This window comes from Mchenga conophoros, linkage group LG17, assembly GCF_057382185.1.
Source record: "Mchenga conophoros isolate Kocher_MC1m ecotype Shallow Benthic linkage group LG17, M_conophoros_male_GT1.1, whole genome shotgun sequence".
In the NCBI taxonomy this organism is placed as follows: Eukaryota; Metazoa; Chordata; class Actinopteri; order Cichliformes; family Cichlidae; genus Mchenga; species Mchenga conophoros.
The window spans coordinates 30,496,033-30,517,447 of NC_140542.1; the positions used below are offsets into that span (position 1 = coordinate 30,496,033).

The 21,415-nt window shown below is 40.3% G+C and overlaps 1 protein-coding gene across 2 annotated transcripts in view; it reads right to left on the minus strand.

The window, feature by feature from the left end:
* Nucleotides 1-21,415, minus strand: part of cacna1c (calcium channel, voltage-dependent, L type, alpha 1C subunit) — a 226,021-nt gene that overhangs the window by 198,339 nt on the left and 6,267 nt on the right. The window lies entirely within an intron of this gene.

Genomic DNA, 21,415 nt, shown 5'->3' on the forward strand with positions numbered 1-21,415 from the left:
TTAATGACATGAACATTAAGGAAACAACAGCGAGGATCTTTTTACTTGAGAGATGAGACCATAGACTGTATAAAAAGATGGACATAGGCATTGTGACGTCACCCATTAGTAAGAACGGCTAATTGCTTTTTGACCATTCCCTTCTTGCTTTTTTTTTTAAACAACATGTGGTAATAGGTTCCACTGCCACTGACAAGTTAGTGTGTCTATTGCATACCTAAATGTCAATCTTTTGATAGTGAAGGGCTACATTCATGCTAATCAGTCAACCAACCCTGCCTTGAATTGCTCTTTAAACCTCTACTGTGGAAAGCAATCATTAGCTAAAGATGTGAGGCACGTTCAGTCATCCCGGAAAGGAAATCCCAGAAAGCTGATTATGTTCATCTGGACATTGCATTTTCTCCAACTGAAAATACAAAGTCCAGATGAACAGATTTTTCTTTCTGGGATTTATACAGTTACAACATTTATTGTTGGCTAACTCAGAGCAGAAAAATGTATATAGGCCACGTCAGCGGTCCCCAACCCCTGGGCCACGGACCAGTACAGGTCCGTGAGTTGTTTGGTACTGGTCCGCAAGAGTTGAAGCTTGGGTGTGAAATTCATGGTTTTCTGGGTTTTTCTCGGTTTTAGCATTTTTTTTTTTTTTTTTTTTTATTGTTAACTCAGTTTCCCTGGCTCTTTTCTCATGTGTTATGAATAAATCTTCTTTTTTTGGTACCAGTACTGGTTTTATTTTGTTGTATTTATTCGGGACACCTTAAAAGCCAGTCCGTGAAAATATTGTCGGACATAAACTGATCCATGTCGCAAAAAAGGTCGGGGACCGTTGGGCTACGTACTTATCTATTTATTATAAAATTAATATTCTTTCATGAAATATATGTGATTCATGAAACCTGGTGAAGAAATTTTACAATTTAGCTAAAGAACAGCTCTACCAAGACAGTACATTGCTCCATTACAGCAGCAAGGTAACAAGCTAACATTAGCCAGCCAGCTGTTACTTAGCTATGCTACATGCTACCATTTTATCTACATTTATGCTACCATTTTATCTAGATGGTGGTTAGATTGTAATGTAGATAAAATGGAAAGCTAACACTAATTAGCAGCTTAAACTATCAAAACAGGATTATGCTACATTCAGCAGCTAGAAAGTAATCCCTATTAGAAGGAAAGCTAGAAAAGCTAATCTTAGCAAACATTAGCCAGGAAAAAGACAGGTCGCCATCAATTTTGATTCCAGAAGCAATAAACATCTCAACCAACCTACATAACTAAAACCTTTGAACAAACATACGCATCTATGACAGAAAAGATTTGCCAAAAGTTATTAGGTAAGGATATATTTTTAGATTTCAGTAGAGACAAAATAGGTGAAATGATTGACCCATGTACAAACACTGTTATCCACAGAGCTACAAACAACACAAAAATCCTCAACAGTTAAACCAGCCATTTAAAACCTCGAACTATGCTGGACCTGGGTTTTTTGTTTGCTTTTTAATCTCTGGAGATGGAAGTCCACATGCACATGCATGGATACACTGTAAAAGGAGTCATGTAACAAGCCTGTTTTTGCCATTATAACTCCAGAGTGTGAAAGTGAGTCTGGTCTTTTGGGAAGTGGACTGCTCTCTGTCTCTCTGTAATACACACACTCTCTCACGCACACATACAGTGGTCTGTGGGGAAGTGGTCCATAGAGCACACACATCAAGACTGGCCTAGATAGATGGGATGGCAGGACACACACACACACATAACAGCTTCTTCTCTTTTACACACATAGAAAGTCAAGGACACTCTTATGGCCTATATAGTTGGATCATTTCATACCAGAACACCTTACCCTTGTCTTTCATATGAAAAGGAGTCGAGGGGGAACGGGGACACACACACACACACACAAGTGGCACAAGAAAGATAGAATGATGGGATGAAACCACTAAATAGAATAGAGGGGCCACTGGAGTGTGAAAGAAGAGAGAAAGAGAGACGAATTGTTGCAGGATTTTCTCAAGATTCGCCTTCTAACCTTAGTTTCATCCTCTCCAATCCTACCCTAATCTCTGCAGAGAGAGTTGATGAAAAGAACAGAGTCACTGGCGACTCGACAAAATAACTGGAATAAAGTAACAGAATAGAAATAAACAGAAAGGATAAGATCAAGAACACAGATGTGAATTCATGCACGATAATAAACCCTGTTTTTTTTATTTTAAGAAATCTACTTGGGTGATGCATGTTTTCAGTACAGTAACCAGTGCATTTGCTAATGACAAGTCTCATATAAGACATTTCTTTAAAAAACACTATAAACCAGCATCAACAGAGGCTTAAAAGGGCAACTCTTTTTTACTGTCAGTGTGTGACCAGTTACAATATAATGTCTTCTCGGTCCTCAGAGAGAAGGCGTTTTTTTGTTTTTGTTTTTTATCATTTTAAGTGTTTAGAGATCATGAGAACTCAATGTGGCCAAGGACTAAAAGTCAAACTACTACTGCTGCTGCTTCCATTGAAACGTTTAATTTTTTTTACCTTAGCCCTCAAAGCACCATGACTTTGTGGCCATTCAAAAATATATAAATAAACTGCTCCATTAAATTTGAGACCGCATGTCTTAATAGTGTATTTTCCATAAATCTAAAGGTAGAGTGGGCTATCTACCAATCAGAAGGTTGCTTATTCAATCCCCAGTTTCTCTAGTCTCCATGTCAAAGAATGGAAAGAAAAGCGTCTGGACTTCTTTAAGTTGCTTGAAGATGTTTCACCTCTCATCCGAGAAGCTTCTTCAGTTCTGAAGATGAAAGGTGAAACGTCTTCAAGCAACTTAAAGAAGTCCAGACACTTTTCTTTCCAAGCTCCTTAGACTACGATGACCAGGATGACTGAGAACCTTCACAGACAAGAAGATACTGAATCCCAAGTTGCCCCTTATGCATCCTTTCGAGTCTGAGTGTGTGTGAATGTTAGGTTAAAAGCACATATGCACAGAAAACAGCACTTGGGTGAATGACGAAGAAGAAGGACATGATGAAGAAGGAAGAAGGACAGCGCTTTGAGTGCTAAATACAATAGAAGAGCACTGTATACGTACAACAGTCTCTCTCTTTATCCGTTACTGTACCAAAAAATACTTAGATATTTTCAAATAATCCTAAAAGTAATTATATAATTTTTCTTGGTTTTCCCGGTGACTTTTCCTGATACATTTCAATTGCTTGGTTGATTTAAGTCAAAATCGAAAGCAGTTGTCAAGATGCTTTTTCTACAAGAATCATGTTTTCATAGGCTACCTTCTCTTGATGTTTGAACTGTTGTGCATGTAAATCTAAGAACTTACCAGAATGGCAGTCATTCTGATAAGTCCATTTCCTAACCTCTCATTAGTGATGTTGCACAAAGAATTTTAAAAACATTGGTGCTAATTATGATTTAGAATATGTTGGGTTTTTGCATCTTTTCTGGAAATGGTGTTGTTTAGAACAAGATGACCTCTGTCAACCAACAGCCCTTTGCGCTTCCAAGCTGAGGTGTTACTTAACCTTTGCCAGTCTTGCTGCATAATAGAAAAAGTAAAAGAGTGAATTTTGTGCCCCGGGCTACACAACAGGCTTTTGTCACCTGTGACTCTTAGCTGCAAGAAGTGATCTGACAGCTTTTGGCCCACGACCAAAAAAACAAAAAGGAAAAGAAAAAAAATGCACATCTACAAACACCCAGAGGCAGGTAAACACATATACATGCAAATACACACAAAGACTTGCATCACACCACTCTTAGGTTTATCTGTCTTGTCTGGGTGCCGCCACCAAGCGGGGTGATGCACTCACAGAGGAAAGTGTGTGTTTACGTGCAGATGCCCATGGTGACAGCTTCTCTTTAGGGCAGCTTTTCACCTATGACAAGCCCACCAGAGGCCTGACTAACTAGACTTTCTGGAACTGGGAGCGTGACAAAAACACATGAGTGGAAATCCTTTGTGCTTTTAAAGCTCACTTCCTGAGAGTCAAACATGCCCAGCAACAAGATATCTGCAAGATGCATACTCGAATGAATGAATAAATAAGCATTTATTCGAGTATGCATTCTAAAGGGTGATGTACTTTTTCTTATATCAGTAGGAGCTAATAATAGAGGAACACATTATAGCATAAAATTCAATTTGCTGCAATGCACTGATTGAATAATGGAAAATCACTAGCAGCTTGTTGGGGGAAAAGAGACCTTACTCCAAATCTTCATTTTAACCAAATGCTTTGTTTTCTGCTGGGACACTCGTGAACAACTAGAATCATTAATTGAATTAATTCAGTTTGAAAGAAGAAAAATGTAGCAAAACTGGATTCACTGGTTTGACTATAGAAACACAAACTCAAAAATCTAACATGCTGCAGAAATTCGTGGATCTGTGCCTTCTGTACCATTATTCTATCTTAAACATTCTCTTTCTTTAATTCTTTTCCTCCTGCTAAGGCCCCACCTTCTTAAATTGGCCTTAAGGAAAATAAATGATAAAGGGCTGGTGTGTTTTATGTCTGGTGAATCACAAGTGCATGTCTGCATAACACAGTCGGGACCACTGCTGGCGCACACATATGTGATCAGTGTATATTTGAGCATGCAGGGTCAGACTCTCTAATGTGGACAGTGGTTTCATCATTCCTGCAGATTACACAGCTCAGCCTCACGTCTGAACACTCAGCTGGAAACAGGGAAAGACTACTCTTATACTGCAGATGCACACGGCATAAGTCCTTCCTTCAATGCGAGTGTGAACAGTTGACACTTCATGCTGGTGCACTCAAGTGTAACATAGGTCAAAGTTGGGTGTGATCTGGCAAGCCGTAGTTAAACTTGTCACCGGGTGTCAGAATAGGAGAAATACAGCATGTGAAATGAAAACATGGATGTTATTTACAAATATAGTTGCTTTGTTAAACAGAAAGAAACTAGTCGACATGTCACTCCATTTGATTAGATTATGATAGTCATAAATGTGAAGTATAGCAACTGAAATAATCTCAACATCAAGTGTGCACATTTGCAACACATCATGGACACTTCTGTTTCTTTAAAGGCTGTCAAAACTTAAAGTATTTCATTGCATTTTTTATTGCAATAAGCTATTAGAATCTGTATGGCTGAGCCAAAACTGAACACTTTGTTATTTGACTTGACAGATTTCTGCTGCGATTTGTCATCTGGGTTCATTGGTGAAGGCCATGAACCAATCATCAATTAGTAGCTCTTTAGAAAACTATAGCTCACTTGGTTGAACAGGTGACCTGCATGCCAAATGGTTCAGTTTTCTGGAACCATTCTGTCTTACTATCTACGTATTTTCCTTCTAATATTGTCCTATCCAATAATGCCAAACAATACCCCAAAAAACAATAATACCAAAAGAAATTGAGCTAATTTACTGACTACTGAGGGGTTACTGACAAGTAGAATTAAATGAAAATAACACAATAATACTGAAAAAGGTGTTTACACTGCATAATCTAAATGGTGATGAATGAGTGCGGCACACAAATGTTTCATAAATAATGATATCATATCGCTGAGTGTTTTGTTCCCATAAATATTTGATGCTATAGGCAATAGTTTGAGGCGAGTTCTCGGGAACTTTAGGCACATCATTTCGCAAACCACACTGCTGTGTTTCAACAGACTATAAAAAGCCCCTTCTTATTTTTAATTCCTGGCATTTTCATGTTGGTTGGAGTTAATGTGTTTCTTGAAGTGAAGACAAAATGACAGCCGTGACGTGCGCTGACATTGTTGACTGTCATAAACAGTAAAAGGATGACGTCAGGGGGAAGTTCACGGTGCTGCACGCTTAAAGCATCACCATCATCCCCTTTGTTCTTCTAGTGTCATTTTGTGGAATTTTATAGCTAAGAAAGCGGCAGACTTATCAAATCGTGCACGCCCTTCTTCCTCGTACATACAAAACACCACAGGGTTGGACAAGCTAAGATTAATGTCAATGTCTAGCTGTTGTCAAGTACCAGGAGCAAATCCTGGTATTGCTGCTGAATGATCTGCTTCGCTTTTAAAATACAATGACGTTAGATTGAGGCAGATGCTATGGTCTCCCCTCTCACATGGAAATCATTTAAAGTGGGAACAATATCAGGCGAGGTTGGAAACGGGGTGGAAAGACAATTTCCTCTAACATCAGGCTACTAATTTGGACAGAGTAAATTCTCAGAAAGCTCCAGTAGTAACATGACCCACCGCTCTGGTGTTTCCTCTAAAATAAGGCAAAACGTTCCTGCTTCACAGAGGATGTCCTGCTTCCTGATTTTAAATGTCTGCTGACAAAACTTACACAATCTAAAAAGAAATCTCCACAGTCAACCTTTCAAGCACACACCTTTCTTAAAGCAATACAGAATATAAATATCAAGTCATGAGTGCACAAAGAACGGGCTAGTGGTTATCAAAAACATCCGTGTGGCTACGGGGAAAGCTCTTACTGCATATACATTAGAGCAACAGGCCAGATGCATACTTGTTAGTGTACTGACTTGTGGTTTATCTACTTTGTGTTGAGTAGTGAATCTGTTGATCTTATAGGCAGAGCACCCCCATTGGGGCAATAAAGAGTGTTTTCTATCTTGCTTTTCTGTGGTTATATCTACAGCAAATGCTATCGAGCCTTACAGTAAATGCAGGCAGATGGACCGATTATTTCACAGAAGAAAGGAAACGTATTAAACCTCGTGAGCTAAAACCAAATGGATAGCGGATTGATTGGAGGGCGGGTCGGGTTGGGGTTGAGAGCAAATGAGAGAATTCAAAGTAATTTCTCTACAGGCAGAAATTATTTAGAAACTGCGAGATAGAGAGAGAAAAAAGCTGAAAAATCGAAAGAGGCAAATGCATGACAGATCATGAATGACAGACTGCTCCCGACTCTTCTCTCACTTCTTCATCATAGAGGAGGCAAACACACCCAAAGACAAACTTGCATACAGCTCCTGAGCAGTGGAGGCGTTAAACACACATGGGTGCTGTAGATCCTTGGTGATGCTGCAGGCATCACATGAAACATAGACATGGCACATAAGACTGAAATATAAATTTTTAACCAGTTTCCATATGTCCATGCAAGAGCCTAGATGTGACTTAAATGTGGAATAAGTTATAATCAAGTCCCTCCCACTATGTCCTAATAGGCCTGCAGCACTGAATTTCATTGCTCTTATGTTTAGTGTAGAATTGGTTTTGTATAAATCTTTCTTGAAAGCACATAGAAGTGCATATAATGCTTTGCAGGGATGTTTTATCATTAAATTCATGTAAGGTGGAAAAATACTTTCACTGCCACATAATCAATTGTGCATTCATGACATACATCAACACAATCTGTGGAAAATTCCTGCTAAAAAATTGAAGAATCTAACCATAACACCATTATTGAAGCACTAATCCTCAGTGAAGCTTTAGGGAACTTTGATAGTCAAACAGCAGCCAATAAGTTGAGGGTTAGCTAAGGTAAGGCACCTGAGACGGAGAACTTGCAGTCAAAAAGAGGGAGCGTGGTGAAGAGTAGAGAGCGCAGAAGATGCTACAGGTCCGTATTCATTATTTCCGCTTGTGGCTTCAGCCAGATCAATAGAATAGGAGGCTGTGTGTGTGTCTGTGTATGGGTTTGCATCAGAGAGGTAAGACACATGTCCAAACACAGACGCATACACACACTGAGGCAGCCAAGCAGGCACAATGCATGTAGGCAGGCAGCCAGTTGCAAATGCACACTCTCACACACACATACACTCACAAAACACACTCAGTGCTGCCGGTGTTGGCATATTGTCCCACCAGAAATGAAGACTGAGGCCCGATAGCACTAAGAGCAGAGGACAGCCTCTGGATAGATTTCCAATATCCAACCAGAGGCTTAAGCAAGACAGAGTCACGGATAATCCTCCCTCCTTCTCCTCCTCCAACTGGGCTCCATCAGTTCTTGTTCTCCCTCGGCCCCAGCCCTGTCCCCTAACCTGTGATGCTCACTATTTTTCATGGTCGTTCCATCCCGTGATTCCCTTCTCCTACAGTTTCTTCTCTCCATTGTCTGCTCCTCTACGATCCCTCTGTTTCAGTGCCAGGCAGTGTTCTTGCTCCATCCCTCCTTTCCAGCTCTGCTCTCCACTCTCTCAGTCTTGCTTCTCTTTTATTACCTTTAATGCAATCTGTCATTTCATTCTCTAATTTCTCCTTCGATCCCCCCACCCCTCTTTTCCTACCGTCTTTGTGTTGTCTTCTTTTGTCTTTCAGATGGAGTTTTACGTTAAGCGCAGCTGTTGATGAGTCACATCCTTAAGTTAAAGCCATTATACTCTCTAAAATGCTAATATAAGCTTCTTTAATGCTAGTTGGCCTTTAATCGCTCATTACATCCTCCACTACAACATTACAACCTCGCTGTGACTAACATGTCTTCGCACACACATCCCGTCAACAATAAGCTGACTCTATGATTCTATACTACTCTTGTAAAGCCTGAATTAAGGGTAGTGTGAGAGAGCAGTTTCCAGATGTTTTTGTCTGTGACCCTATAATATAAAGCAATTCCTATTTGCAAGCCCACAGCTCATTTGCAAGAAATTCTATTTAAGAGTTAATTTGAATTATCATTTGGTAACTGGCAAATCAGTTTTTTTCTAAACCTAAGTGGTTTTGCTCAACTTCCAGGGTGGGGTTCACCAGATTAAAGGGATTCTGAAGGGCAGTACAAAATTATAGGGGCTCTTCAACAATCTGATGCACTGCTTAATATTTCTGCTACTATCCCCTCTAAAAATCAGAAAACATATCTGAGTTAAACTGGCTCAATCTTTGCAAAAGACTTTCAGAAGACTTTTCTGCAAAGTGCTTCACCATCTAGTGCTCCTTAGTTTATGTCATTCCTGTTCGGACCACTTACATTTACACATGCCTACACAGAGTGAAAACATCAGCTTCGGTGTCAAACTGACCAAAGGTTTATGTCAAGAGTCATCACTGGTGCTGTGTCTCTCTGACCCAAAGCCTGCAGTTCATCTATTTTCTTCATTTTATCCAATTCAGGGTCATGGCAGGGCTGGGGCCCATCCCAGCTGTCAGAGGACGAGAGGCAGGGTACAGCCTGTACAGGTCTCCAGTGTGTCACAAGGTTAACACAGAGATGCTCACATTCACACCTACAGCCAACCTAACATGCATGTAATTGGACCGTGGGAGAAAGCCAGAGTACCTGTTAGTGACAAAGTAAGCATATGGCTATCTTTTCGTTAAAACATTTAGTAAATTATCAATTACTAAACACAATTTACAATGGTGAAACAGCGCAGTGACCACCAGGAATAGACTCTCAGATAACGTTTCAACACTGAATAACTGTTGGCTGCTCATCTTTTCATGACATCTAGTGTTGCTTAAAAAATACTTCCAAAATAAAAGTAAAAGTTGTGTCAGTATCATAGACGCAAGTTTGCCATCAGTTCAAAATAGTTCTGAAAGTACCTCAACACTCTTGACAAACTTTCTAACAAGATAACGTTTGTGTTCAAGGATTCTTTTATAATAAATTTTTACTGATTACGGTGGCAGAAAGGAATATCTAAAAATATCTAAAACAATGTATAAACGTTTATGGTAACCTTTCATCCCGATGACCTAAGTGACTACATACCAATAATAATAAATTCATCATGATAGTTCAGATATGTTAAGTTCACCATGGGAAAATATGCTTCTATTTTCTTTATCACAATAACTAATCGGTAGTTCTTCCTCTATCTGACTGGACCACTACAGTACTGGAAACTGAGTTATTATCGCAGCATAAAGAGCTCAGTTTTTCCCGACATACAGCAGCCCGGTTTGATCGTGTGAGATAATGATGCTGGGCTGCAGTTGAATGCAAAAGGCAAAACTGCAAAAGATTTAAAAAATGAAAAAAACATAACAAATCCTTGTTGGTTTAAATAAAGGTTTGAACACACATGCAGCAGTTTTGACTTGTTATTTAATCATCTCAGCCATAGCACTGAATTATTGAAGGTGATTATGTCCTGTGTAAATCACTGCTTGGAAGGATGACCCTGTCTCTATATTCTCATGTAGCTCACAGATGTGGACACAAGCATGTCGTATTCTTGAGCCACAGCCATCCTATGTAAAGTGTTGGGGGATAACTAGCAAGGTTGGATCTTTCTTTATTGTTTTTTATCTACTGTGTTTGTGTTTGCTGCTTGACATGTATGTCTTTAAAAAACAGAAAAGTTTAAAAAATGTTTAAAAGGTTTTTTGTTTTTCTTGGTTTTTAAATCAAATGTATCTAGGATTATTTCTTCAACTTGCAGTGACTGAAGACATGATACAAGGCCCAACATTAGCTGATTTTACCTTACTGTGGATGAATGTAGGTTTTAAAAAAGAATAATGCAAACTAACATAAAGGGATCACAAAGTTAATTGTGACTCGTATTATTTTTAAATGGCACTTTTCACGTTACAAAACACTGTTGAATGATTGGTTTCTGTTCATTTTATCACACCAAGAATTCAATTCCACCAATATTGAGCAACAACTGGTTTGGGTAACAGCTGACTGGCGCCTAATTGCCCAGATTTCCATCTATGTCAAGCACACTGATTGATGCCTTAGCTTCCTTAGCAGCTACTCTGCCCCTGTGGATTCTAATTAAAACACGTCTGGAAGAAATGCTTGATTAGTTTTTGCCCTTTTTTTAAATAAAGCAACAACTTTACCACCTGCAGCTAATCTGACTTCTCAAAAGATACCTTGATTCATCTGGATTTTCTTTAATTACGTTTATTGTCATTGAGTCTAACAAACCTAAAGCCAGTCTAAGCCTCCTTGTTAGTCCTGCATAGGAACTGAAGATTTTTTAAACCTGCTGTTGCATAGCTCCACTTCTACTTAAAAACCTCTGCTTACGTCTGTAAGTGAGAAACAACCTTAAAAACGTCAGTGCAGGGGTTTAGCAAATCGAGTCAAGTCATTACAGAGTGAGGTGAACTGGCAGATGGCCAACACCCCTGAGTAACAATTGCAAATCAATTAATATCCCCTAACGGCTGTATCATGCCTCTAGCACAATGCCCACAGGGAAAATCAACTTGCTGATTACACAGCTAAAAACTGCTGCTGTAATAAGTGTGCATGCCTCTGTGTGTGAATACTTGTGCGCGTGTGCATCTCTACAATAACTAGAGATTCCACAGGTGTTTGTTTGTTTCCCAGCCCCGTCAGTCACACGTGCATTGCAGCAACAGGTCTGTATGTGCCTCAGTGCGAGAGTGCACTTTCACAACTCACTCAAAAGAGTCCTTAAAACTGAGATTATGCAGTAAAGATGATCATCAACTCTGAATTACAGGGTAGATCTAAAGATGCACGCTAATCGATGAAGGAAGGAGAATGTCAGATCTGGTGTTAGATGTCAGGAACTGTAAACTAAAGTTTCACATATCGACTGGTCTGAGACTTGTCTTTTCTTTCAGGTCCATCGATAAAGAGAAGAGAGGTCAGGGTTGGATGGAGAGGAGGGGCAGGAAGGGCTTAACTGTGGTTATTATTAAAACCGAACTGCTGTAACTTAGCCAAAGCATGATGTCTGTTATAGCTACACTGCATGAGGCTGCTGTCATCTTTCATGTGTAGAAAACTCGTTAAGTGGCCCCTAAAATATATCCACCTCCCTCCCCTCCACTTAACCCTTCTTAACAAATGAAAACTACAGATAAATATAGCACATAATTTAATATGGTTTCTATGACTTTGACCCATACATGCAAATGATTCATTCACCATTAAACAAAAAAACAAATGACTAGAGTAGAGCAGGATATAAAGAATGCTATCTCAGCGTCGATGTCTTTGTAATTCTTTAATAGCTGTCATGTAGCTGTCAATAGACCAATGAAGAATGAACTGTCCGTGGTGCTGAAACCACCACCCACATGTGCAGCCTGAGATAAGAATGCTAAATCCAAAAATAACAGGGCCCAAAAATTCACTTAGGTTTCTCTAATAGAGTTTAAAAGTCTTAATCTGACTCTTTTTTAAATGTTTGAACCTGAAAAGGTTGTTACAAGGTTTAACTTCACTTTTACAAGTGAAGTCATAAATCAATCTCCATTAGAAAAAGCTGACATGACTGTTAAACTGTGCTGTATCCATGTGCTGTTGACTTGTCCTAAAGTAAAATACATTTTGCAGAGTTCGCATGCTACACTTTTAGACAGCATTATGCACAGTGACCCACAAGATAACAAGTGACGCCTAATCGTGAAAAGAATCACATGTGTTAAACAGCAGTTTTCTTGATCTGCTTACTCTCACTTACACCCCATGGTGGTGATGGTATCCATTACTTGTTTGGATATCGTTTAAAGGGGACCCAAAAAAAATCTTTTCCGTTGATAATAATGGATTAAGAGGACATTGTGGCAATCAGGGCAACACTTGTCTTACAGACTGAACACACACCTGAACACACACATCATCGTGCTGTTCTGACTGTCATCAAACTAGCTTCTCAGGCTCCTGGGTAACATCCACCCTGTGGTGAGTTCCTCCTTGAAACAAACTGTTAGTGAAGGTGGCTCGCTGCGACACAGATGCACGCACGGATACACTTACATAGGCTACATACATACACACACACACACACACATACACCCCCACCCCTCTCCTCATCCCCTGTTGCTATGGAACCTGTCGCCAAGGAAGAGGTATGTGGTTGTGCTGGAGGTGGTGGATGAAGTCGACGACGACCACGATGATGATGATGGTCAGGAGGGTGATAATAGTGATCGGATAAATAAGGGTTAGCTGAATTGTATGGTTCGGCTGGCCATAGGCGAATGCATTGCTGGGCTTTGCTCTCTGCAACGTGGGTGGAAGGAGCGACGCGTAATACTGCGCAATGCAAACAGAGCCTTTCCACTGACAGTACAACAGAGCACGGCACAGGATTTCAATCCACTCTTTGCCCGCGGATTCCCTTAAACACTTGAAAACTCCTTAAGGTTGAACTTTGGGTCGTGTTTTGTGCAAAACAATCTACTGTCCTCGCTGCCATCCCAAAAATAGCACACCATCAACCCAATTCTCAGCAGACAAATAAGTCCTACAGGCCCTCCTACTGCCACCTGTCATCTCTGCGATTTTCTCTCGTGCTGCCATCAAGGAGCTCTAAGAAAACTGAAAACTTGCTTTTAAAATGTGAAAAATAAAACTAGTGATTAGGAGAAAGGGGATCGATAGTGGTCGAGCTCGTTGGCAAGCGCCTTACGCCGGGTTGTGAAGTATCGTCAACATTCTGTATCTGCAGTTTAGTGTAGTTGTGCAAAATGCTGTCAGATGTTTCTTGAACAATAATATACACCGCCTACAACTGCCTGTTGGCTAAATATGACCACTGCCCACCCATTGTGCCACAGAGCTCACAGAGTTCCGGCTTGTCAAACCGACAAGCGTGGACGAAATCAAGCAAGGGAAAAAGGCCTCATCCGTATCTGTTCGCGGCTACCTGCAGCCTTCTGTTGCGTGATCATGGCACAAGTTCACTTGCTGCACAAAGTGCTGTGGGCCTGCGGGGAAAGATCAAATAGACAAACTGCACACACAGAGGGGAAGTGGAGAAAAGAGAGCTGCATCTGTCCATCTGTTGAAAATGAGTGAAGAGCTACCACCCCCTTTTCCCCCTCCTTCCCTCCACCTCCTCCTTTCCCCATCCCATCCCCATTTCGAGACCACATCATAGGCTACCTACTCCCTCCCTCCCTCCCTCATGCACAGTTAGATGTTTGTTAGTTACAAATAAAAAAGGCACCACATACCTTGATGGTTCTCAAGGGTGTCCTCCGGGATGTACATGTTTTTGCTTTCATTTACCATAAATGTAGTCCGGCGTTATCCCTATAGGTAAATGGAAGAGAGAGAGGGAAAAAAGCTGGAGAGGAAAATAACAAGAGGGGGGGAAAGCCCCCAAAAAATAAAGAAATTAAAGAAGAGGGGAGGAAAGAAGAAATAACTGTCTGACACGGACAGTTTTGGGTATTCCGTTGTTTTTGTTTATGGGGAGGGTTTCTTCCGATGGAGTGAATATTACCTAATCCCCATGATGGAGGTGAAGGCGAGAAAAAAGAGGGAGCTTTCGGCGGAACCGGCTGGGAAAACGCACCGGTGCATCCCTCGGTACATCCGGGCCCTAGGCAAGAAACATGAGACCAGCACCGCGTTCAATTCAATTCACACCTCTCTCTCTCTCTTTCTCTTTCTTCCTCCCCTCTCTCGTGTTTTTAATAAATGTATACAAAAAAGAAAGAAAGAAAGCAATTGAAAATGTTATAAAAAACGGGCGCTGTCAGTGACGGTCGCAATGGAAGTGCGCAAAAGACGCATTCGGGCGCATCTTCAACAGCGTGTCAAAATGTGAGAGAATGAAGCACGGGAGGTGGAAGTGATGGATGAAGAAAAGGAGGAGGAAGAGAAGAGGAGAAAAATTAGAAAACGAGAAGAGCGTAAATATTCCATCACGGGAAGCACGGGGTTAAATCTCCCAAAAGGTTGTCGGTTATTCCACGAATCTTTAGCAGAGTCCCCCCAAAAACAGAAGCCAGGCCGTCCTGTCTCATCCGGAGGCGGGTTTCTCTGTCTTGATCCAGTCCATGATGGTCCGGCAGTGTGTCTGTCAGTCAGTCTGTGTGCCTGTCTGCCTGTGTCTTACTGATTGGGAGTTAGAACTCTCTCTTCTCTCTGCCTCTGCTGCCTCTGCGGCTCAGCTCTGCAGTGATACCGAGAGAGAGTGAGAAAGAGAGCGAGAGAAAGAGAGAGAGCGAGAGGTAGCCCCCCTCCCAGTGCATGTAGACGCTTTGACTGTTTCCAGATGTGTGTGTGCCTGTGTGTGTGTGCCAGAGAGAGAGGGAGAGAGAGAGGAGAGAGCGAAAGAAGGAGGGAGACTGTATATGGAATAGTGTGGAACTGGCGGCTGGTATCCAGATGAGGATGAGGATGGTGAGGAGGAAGACAAAGATGATGATGATGAAGTGTGTGGGTGGTGAAAGGAGAGGAGGGCCCACAAAATGCAAAATATTTGGGAACAGAGGGCTCGATGAAAGAAAGGTGCTGAAACCTGTGAGAGTGTGTGTTGCAGACAGGAAGAAAGGGAGAGAGCACAGGGAAGAAGAAGGGGAAAGTGTGCCTGCGTGTGTGTGAGAGAAGGGAAATAAAGCAGGATAATGATCCATGGCAGGCTTGAGCCCTACAAAGACTTTCATTTCTGCAGGAACAAACAGAGATCCGAGAAGTTATGTGTACATCTGATTTGTCCGTAGTGCCCACACATCTGGACTGTTTCAACCCCATTCTTTTCTTTGGCTAACGTTGTGTTTACACACACACCAAATATCTGGTTTTTCCAACTCTTTTATGACTCAAGCTCTGATCTTTTCATGGCTCTCTTAAGCAGGAAGAAACCGCAGGGAAGTTGATTTGTTAGATCCTCGGATGCTGTGTAAATGCAAACTCAAATCTCATAAAGTAGACGGGCTCAGGAAGGTCAATGCTCAAGGACTGACTGTGAACCTTTTTATCTAGAGGGCAATAAAATGATTTTGGGGGGGAATGTAATTATGTTTCTCTCTCATTCTCTTTCTTTCTCTGTCTCTCTCTCGCTCTCCTTTGCTATCAGGACAGTGAAGCAGGCTTTGACATTGTGCTCCATGGCCAGAAACAAATTTGTCCTGGCCCCTGAGGCACGCAAAGCCATTTTCTGGAGACATGGGCTCACTTTCTTAGGTAACACAACAAAGAATTGAAGCTCATTTGAGAGTAAAATGTCAAACAAAGTCAACAACATCAGCTCTTAACTAAATAGCTTCTGACCAGGCTTCCATGGCACAGAGTCAGCTTCGCTTATAGCTCACAGAGGCTTTGGGATAGAGCTTCTTGCGCAAATAACATGTCAGTTCTTAAATTGAGCTGGCTTCTTAAAAGCTGTCCACAGGCAGCTTGATATAAAAAAGATAAAACAAGCTATCTCAGGCTTATAAAGAACCTTGAGTGCCTTTATTTAGCGAATAAATTCAGAAGACAAAAAACTGCATCTGAACATTTCAAATTAGAGGATGATAATTAGACATCAAATGTGCACGAAGGCCTTATAGAAACCTCCACAAACATAATACTTAGGTTCAATAATACATCAGAAAGTACTGAAGGTACTCTTGATTCTATTCATGGCACTGGCCAGCCCATGTAATTGTTTCTTGACACTGAATACAAACTTCACAATGTGCAGGCCTCATGTCATTCTCACTGCAGGCTATAATCAGGAGGTGAATCTGATGACTCAACCCAGCCTGTATTCATTTGTTCAGTGCCATAGCGCAAAATCACCACCCACCCATTCTGTAATAGAATAAAGCTTTTTGTCTACATGTGTCACTGCAGACATAGTAAAGACAGGGAGAAGAGTGATAAACGATTCTATTGATGACATCTGACATCTGAATTGTGTTTTTTAGAGGAATATATAGTGTTTTGTGAATCATATGTTATATTAATATACTGTATTTTGACGGAAATTGCAGACTGTTGAATGCCTGCGCTGGTGAATGAAATGAAATAATACCAGAATTTATTACAGAGGTTATTATAAAATAGCATCTCAGCAGTGAGTAAGAACTTTGTCTGCAGAAAATATATGCCTCAGTTGACTGCAATATCACCATATTATTCAAAAGTTAATACTTATGTTTAAGTAGAAATTTAGAATTTTAACAATGAAGCTGGTCAAGGTGATGTGATTGGGTGGTTGCTCCTAGCCAACAGGCCAGCAACAGGGCCTCTCTAAAGAGTCACATGATAAAGATGCGATTCTAACTACTTTCACAGCTTTTTTAATTTATTTATTTATGTCTGTTGAGAGTTAGCAGGCTAGAAAGTTGTATTTATACCAGTTTATCCTCTTCCTATTATTTAAATATAACATAAATGTCAAATAAATGTTATGGAGAAAAATATCTGCCTCTGAAATTCTCAAGAAGGTAGAAATCACTACAAAACAGCAAATTCCCACTGCTGTAGATGGCTGCTTGAACATTACTGCACTGGTTGTGTCACAGATGGACTGTGAGATGCATCTTATTCTTCATTTTTGAGCCAGACCAGCTTCTGTTTGATTATGCTGGCCAGTGAATGGAAGACGGGAGGAAGGGAATGAGTGAGAGAAGGAAGAACGGATGGAGGGCAGGTCGTGGGAACAGACAATTCTGCCCAGGGGACGCACAAACACACATACACAAATGTCCTCAGTAATGCAGCCTGCACATGGAATACCAGTTCTATTTATGACTGTTCTATATTTGTGGGCCCAGGCCCTTTGTATGTGCAAATGTGTGTGCGAGTCTAAAGCCCAGTTGGTCTCTGGGAATCTCTGTACAGGCAAACATTCAAACGCTAGTATCCCATGTGGGAAACCAACAACCTGCTGGTCAATCAAAGGGGAATCCCCTGGTGAACAGAGAAAGATGCAAAACTTTGGATGAAAGTTTTTATTTTTATTACCAATCAAAAAATGTGTACTTTTAACATTGCCCCTTAAAAACAGAAAAAAAAAGCATCTGGTTTATTATCTCTTAATAACATTAATTTTTTTTTATCTTAAAAAGAAAGAAAAGAAAATGGATACTGAGCTTGAGAGTCCCTTTCAGATAAACACAAACATTGGCCCCCTTTTCACTCATTTGTAGTCCATTCTTTGTACCAGACCATTTTCAGAGGAGTTGGGGTTTTTTTTTGTTTGTTTAGTTTAAGTTACTTAAAGTTGACCTATGAATCATTCACGCAAAACTTAGAAAAAAAAAAAAACATGCACCAAACTCAAGAGATGATCCAGTGCTGTGTTTACACATTCAGACCCCAAAGATAACAAGGCATAAAATAACCACTCTTTTTTTTTTTTTACCAACAAGGTGATTCCCAAGAGTTGTTAGCTAAACATTTGGTATATCCCAGTATGGTCTTTAACAAATATGTGGAAACAGGACACACAGAGGACACAACAAGTGGAAGAGCTAAAAATTATTTAAAAATGTATCTGAAAGTCATGTAAAAGAAAGAAATAGGGGGGAAAAACTCTGACACAAGACATGAAAGATGAAGAGCAACTTCGGGTTCTGTATCTTGCCCAAGGATATTTTGGCATGCAGACTGGAGAGACTAGTAGTATGACCTGCTCTGCCACTAAAGTATACCTGGACAGAAAAACAAGATGAAACACAATTAACACAGTCATGGACAAGTGCCCCAGAGCCTAGACTTCAACATTACTGAAGCATTGTGGGATCATCTGGACAAAAAACAAGAAGAAAACCAGCCAAAATCCCAAGAAGAGCCTTGGATTTCCTTCAAGAAGCCTGGAGAACTATTCCTGAAGACTACTTAAAGAAGATCTAAGAAAGCATGCCTAAGAAAGTTCAGGCTGTACTGGAGAATAAAGGTGCTCAAACACTTCCTTTAAAACTCATTTGAATTGTTCACACTGTTATTGCCGTACATACTATATTGCTATGTAAGTTTGCACCTGTTTCAGTAAATCACTGCACTAATTTTCATGGAAAAATATAAATAAATGAGTGGTGATTCAAGACTTTTGCATGGTACTGTATAAACTCAAGTTTTTATATTTAAAGTCTAATGAGGACCTAGAAGAAAAATGTAATGTCTACCAGTATCTAGATGTATGGCTGAAGATAGTCCCAGATTGAACAATGTAGGAAGGTTCATTCAGTCATTGTGGTCATTATCTCACCTACAAAGATATTCCCTTAAAGTAATAAATGATACAGTCACATGACAAAGAACGTTTTCACTGGACTCTATGCAGACTTGTGAAAAACAAAGTACGCTCTCATCTTGATGCATTCTCAATCATCCAGGTAAGTAAATCTCCAAAGGTTGATTCTGTTCATCTGGACGTAGCGTTTTCAGTGGGAGAACCGTTTCGACACTCATCAAAGTGACTTCTTCAGTCTCAGCTGGCTGCAGGTTTCCCCACTGCTTTCACGGGAATCAAGAAAATAAGTAGCAGCCAGCTTATACCAAAGCATTCTCAAGTCAAATGTGAGGCCATCAGTCTGACAGCTAAAGCTTGGCTGAAATCGGGTCGTGCAACAGGACGATGCCAAGTGCACCAGCAAATCTACAACAGAATGGCTGGAAAATAAAAGTATCTAGGTGTGGCAATGACCCAGCCGAAGTCCAGACTTCAGCCTGATTGAAATACTGTGGTGGGACCTTAAGACAGCTGTGCATAAACAAATGCCTGCAAACCTCAATGAAATGAAGCAACATTGTAAAGAAGAGTGAGCCAAAATTCTTCTACAATGATGTGAGAGCCTGTAAGGTCCTACAGGAAATGATTACAGGAGTTTTTGGTGCTGAAGGGGGTTCTACAAACTATTGAATAATAAGGTGTATTTATTTTTACATGAGTACTTTTAGTACTTTTAAATATGTACATATAACAGTGTTTTACATGATGTTACTATTTTTTTCTTTTCAGCACACATCAGTTTGCATTTCCTTTAATATATAAAATAATCTTTCAATGTGTCTAGTACAGTATAGCACAGTGGGCATATAGAAACACAACACCCCAGAAAACAATGCTTATCCAAATCTTGCTATTCCAACACTCTGTCCACCAGATAAATCCATGCATCATTTCTGCCTGGGAGCCAATCATGAGCATCTCATGGTGTGTCCCCACTAGTCCACCACTAAAGACATCTATTCAGTCTTGACTGATTATCGGCAGTTTTGACCTGCTGATGGATAAGTCATTAGCCTCATCATTTACTAACTCACACCCTGAACAAACAGATAAATAACACTCCGACAGACGTGCATGTGCGCCTTGAAACACACACAGCACTAAATCTCTGACAAATAGGCTCATGCTAAATCACCAGGAGGTTATTTTCATCTTAATGGAGACATGCGTGTCTTGGCCTGACCTGGAAGTGTTTCATTCATATTTAAGAGAAGGATTTGTGTACAGCCTTGGCGTGGTGAACCCTTCACCTTAAAACATCTGAAGCAGATATTTTTATCCAGTGTTTCTTGGGCTGAGTGAATAGCTGAATGTTTTTCTTTTTTTTAATTGTTTTTCTCAAGGACACTCTGATACAGCTCTTGATTTTACATGTCAGACTTGTGCCAGGTTTAATTACTGAAGCAACTGTTAGCGTACCACTGTTACACTAATGAGAAGAAGTGCCTATATAAAGCTAAACAGTAATTTAGTGATGAAGAGCTTCTCTGTGATTTCAAGTCAGAGCATTACGTCTTGTGCAATCACTATCAGAAGGAAGAAGAGGAATGAGACCGGGCTCATATGTTCACTTGAAGAGTTTGCTATGCCTGCTCAAGCACCCTTGAAACAGAACAGAATGTGTTGAACTGAATATAGAGAATCATTGTCAGGTGATATTGTCTGATATGGCAATTGCTGAGATGAATTTCAAGAACTTACAGTCCTGAAAGTCCTGTTCCTGTATCAGTTACTGTCCTGTCCTTGAGTATTAATTTCAGGCAGGATGTGTCTCATTTCTGAAGCCTAGAGCTGGTAGATAATGTAAACCAAAAAGAAGAAGAAACAGTTTGAAATGACCTAGGAATAAGGGGAAAAAGATTTTTGCATAACAGTGGGATAAAAAAAATGAAATCCTTTTAAAATGCCTGACAAATGTTCACTGTAACTGTCAACTTTGTAAAACTTCACTAAGTAGGCTATCTTAACTGGGTCCAACAAGACACTAAAAGACTTTCAAGAAAAGGCAGCCTTTGCCCTTCTTCTCTCCTCTTTATCACTCCTTATTGAGCACAAATGGCTGAAAAACTCCTGATGTGACTCAGAACCAGAAAAAAAATGCAATTAAGAAAAATCTATCTCGACACTGAGACAGAGGTTATTTTCTTATGAAACGGAAATCTTTTAAGATGGATAGATGTCCATTTTAGAATATAAGTGGTTTTGCTTTTGACTGCTTGTGTCTACTCTTCTTTTTATGTAGACAACAAGACATTAAATATATTTGCAATGTAAGCCTTCTTACAAATACGCCTGTTTGTATTCTTCCTTTGCATTTAGATCAAGTCCAGCTCTTGCGATGAAATGGGAAAGGATGGATGCCCGATTTAGCCATCCCTTTGGCGCCTCCTAGTGCATTTGAAGGGTGGTGTTAGAGAGGATATGGTGCCATCAGTAATCATCACTGAAATATACCCTACTTAACAGAAAGGTGAATGATAAAAGAGAAACGTCAGCTGCTTACGTTTAGGACACACACACAATTAATGTAGCATGAA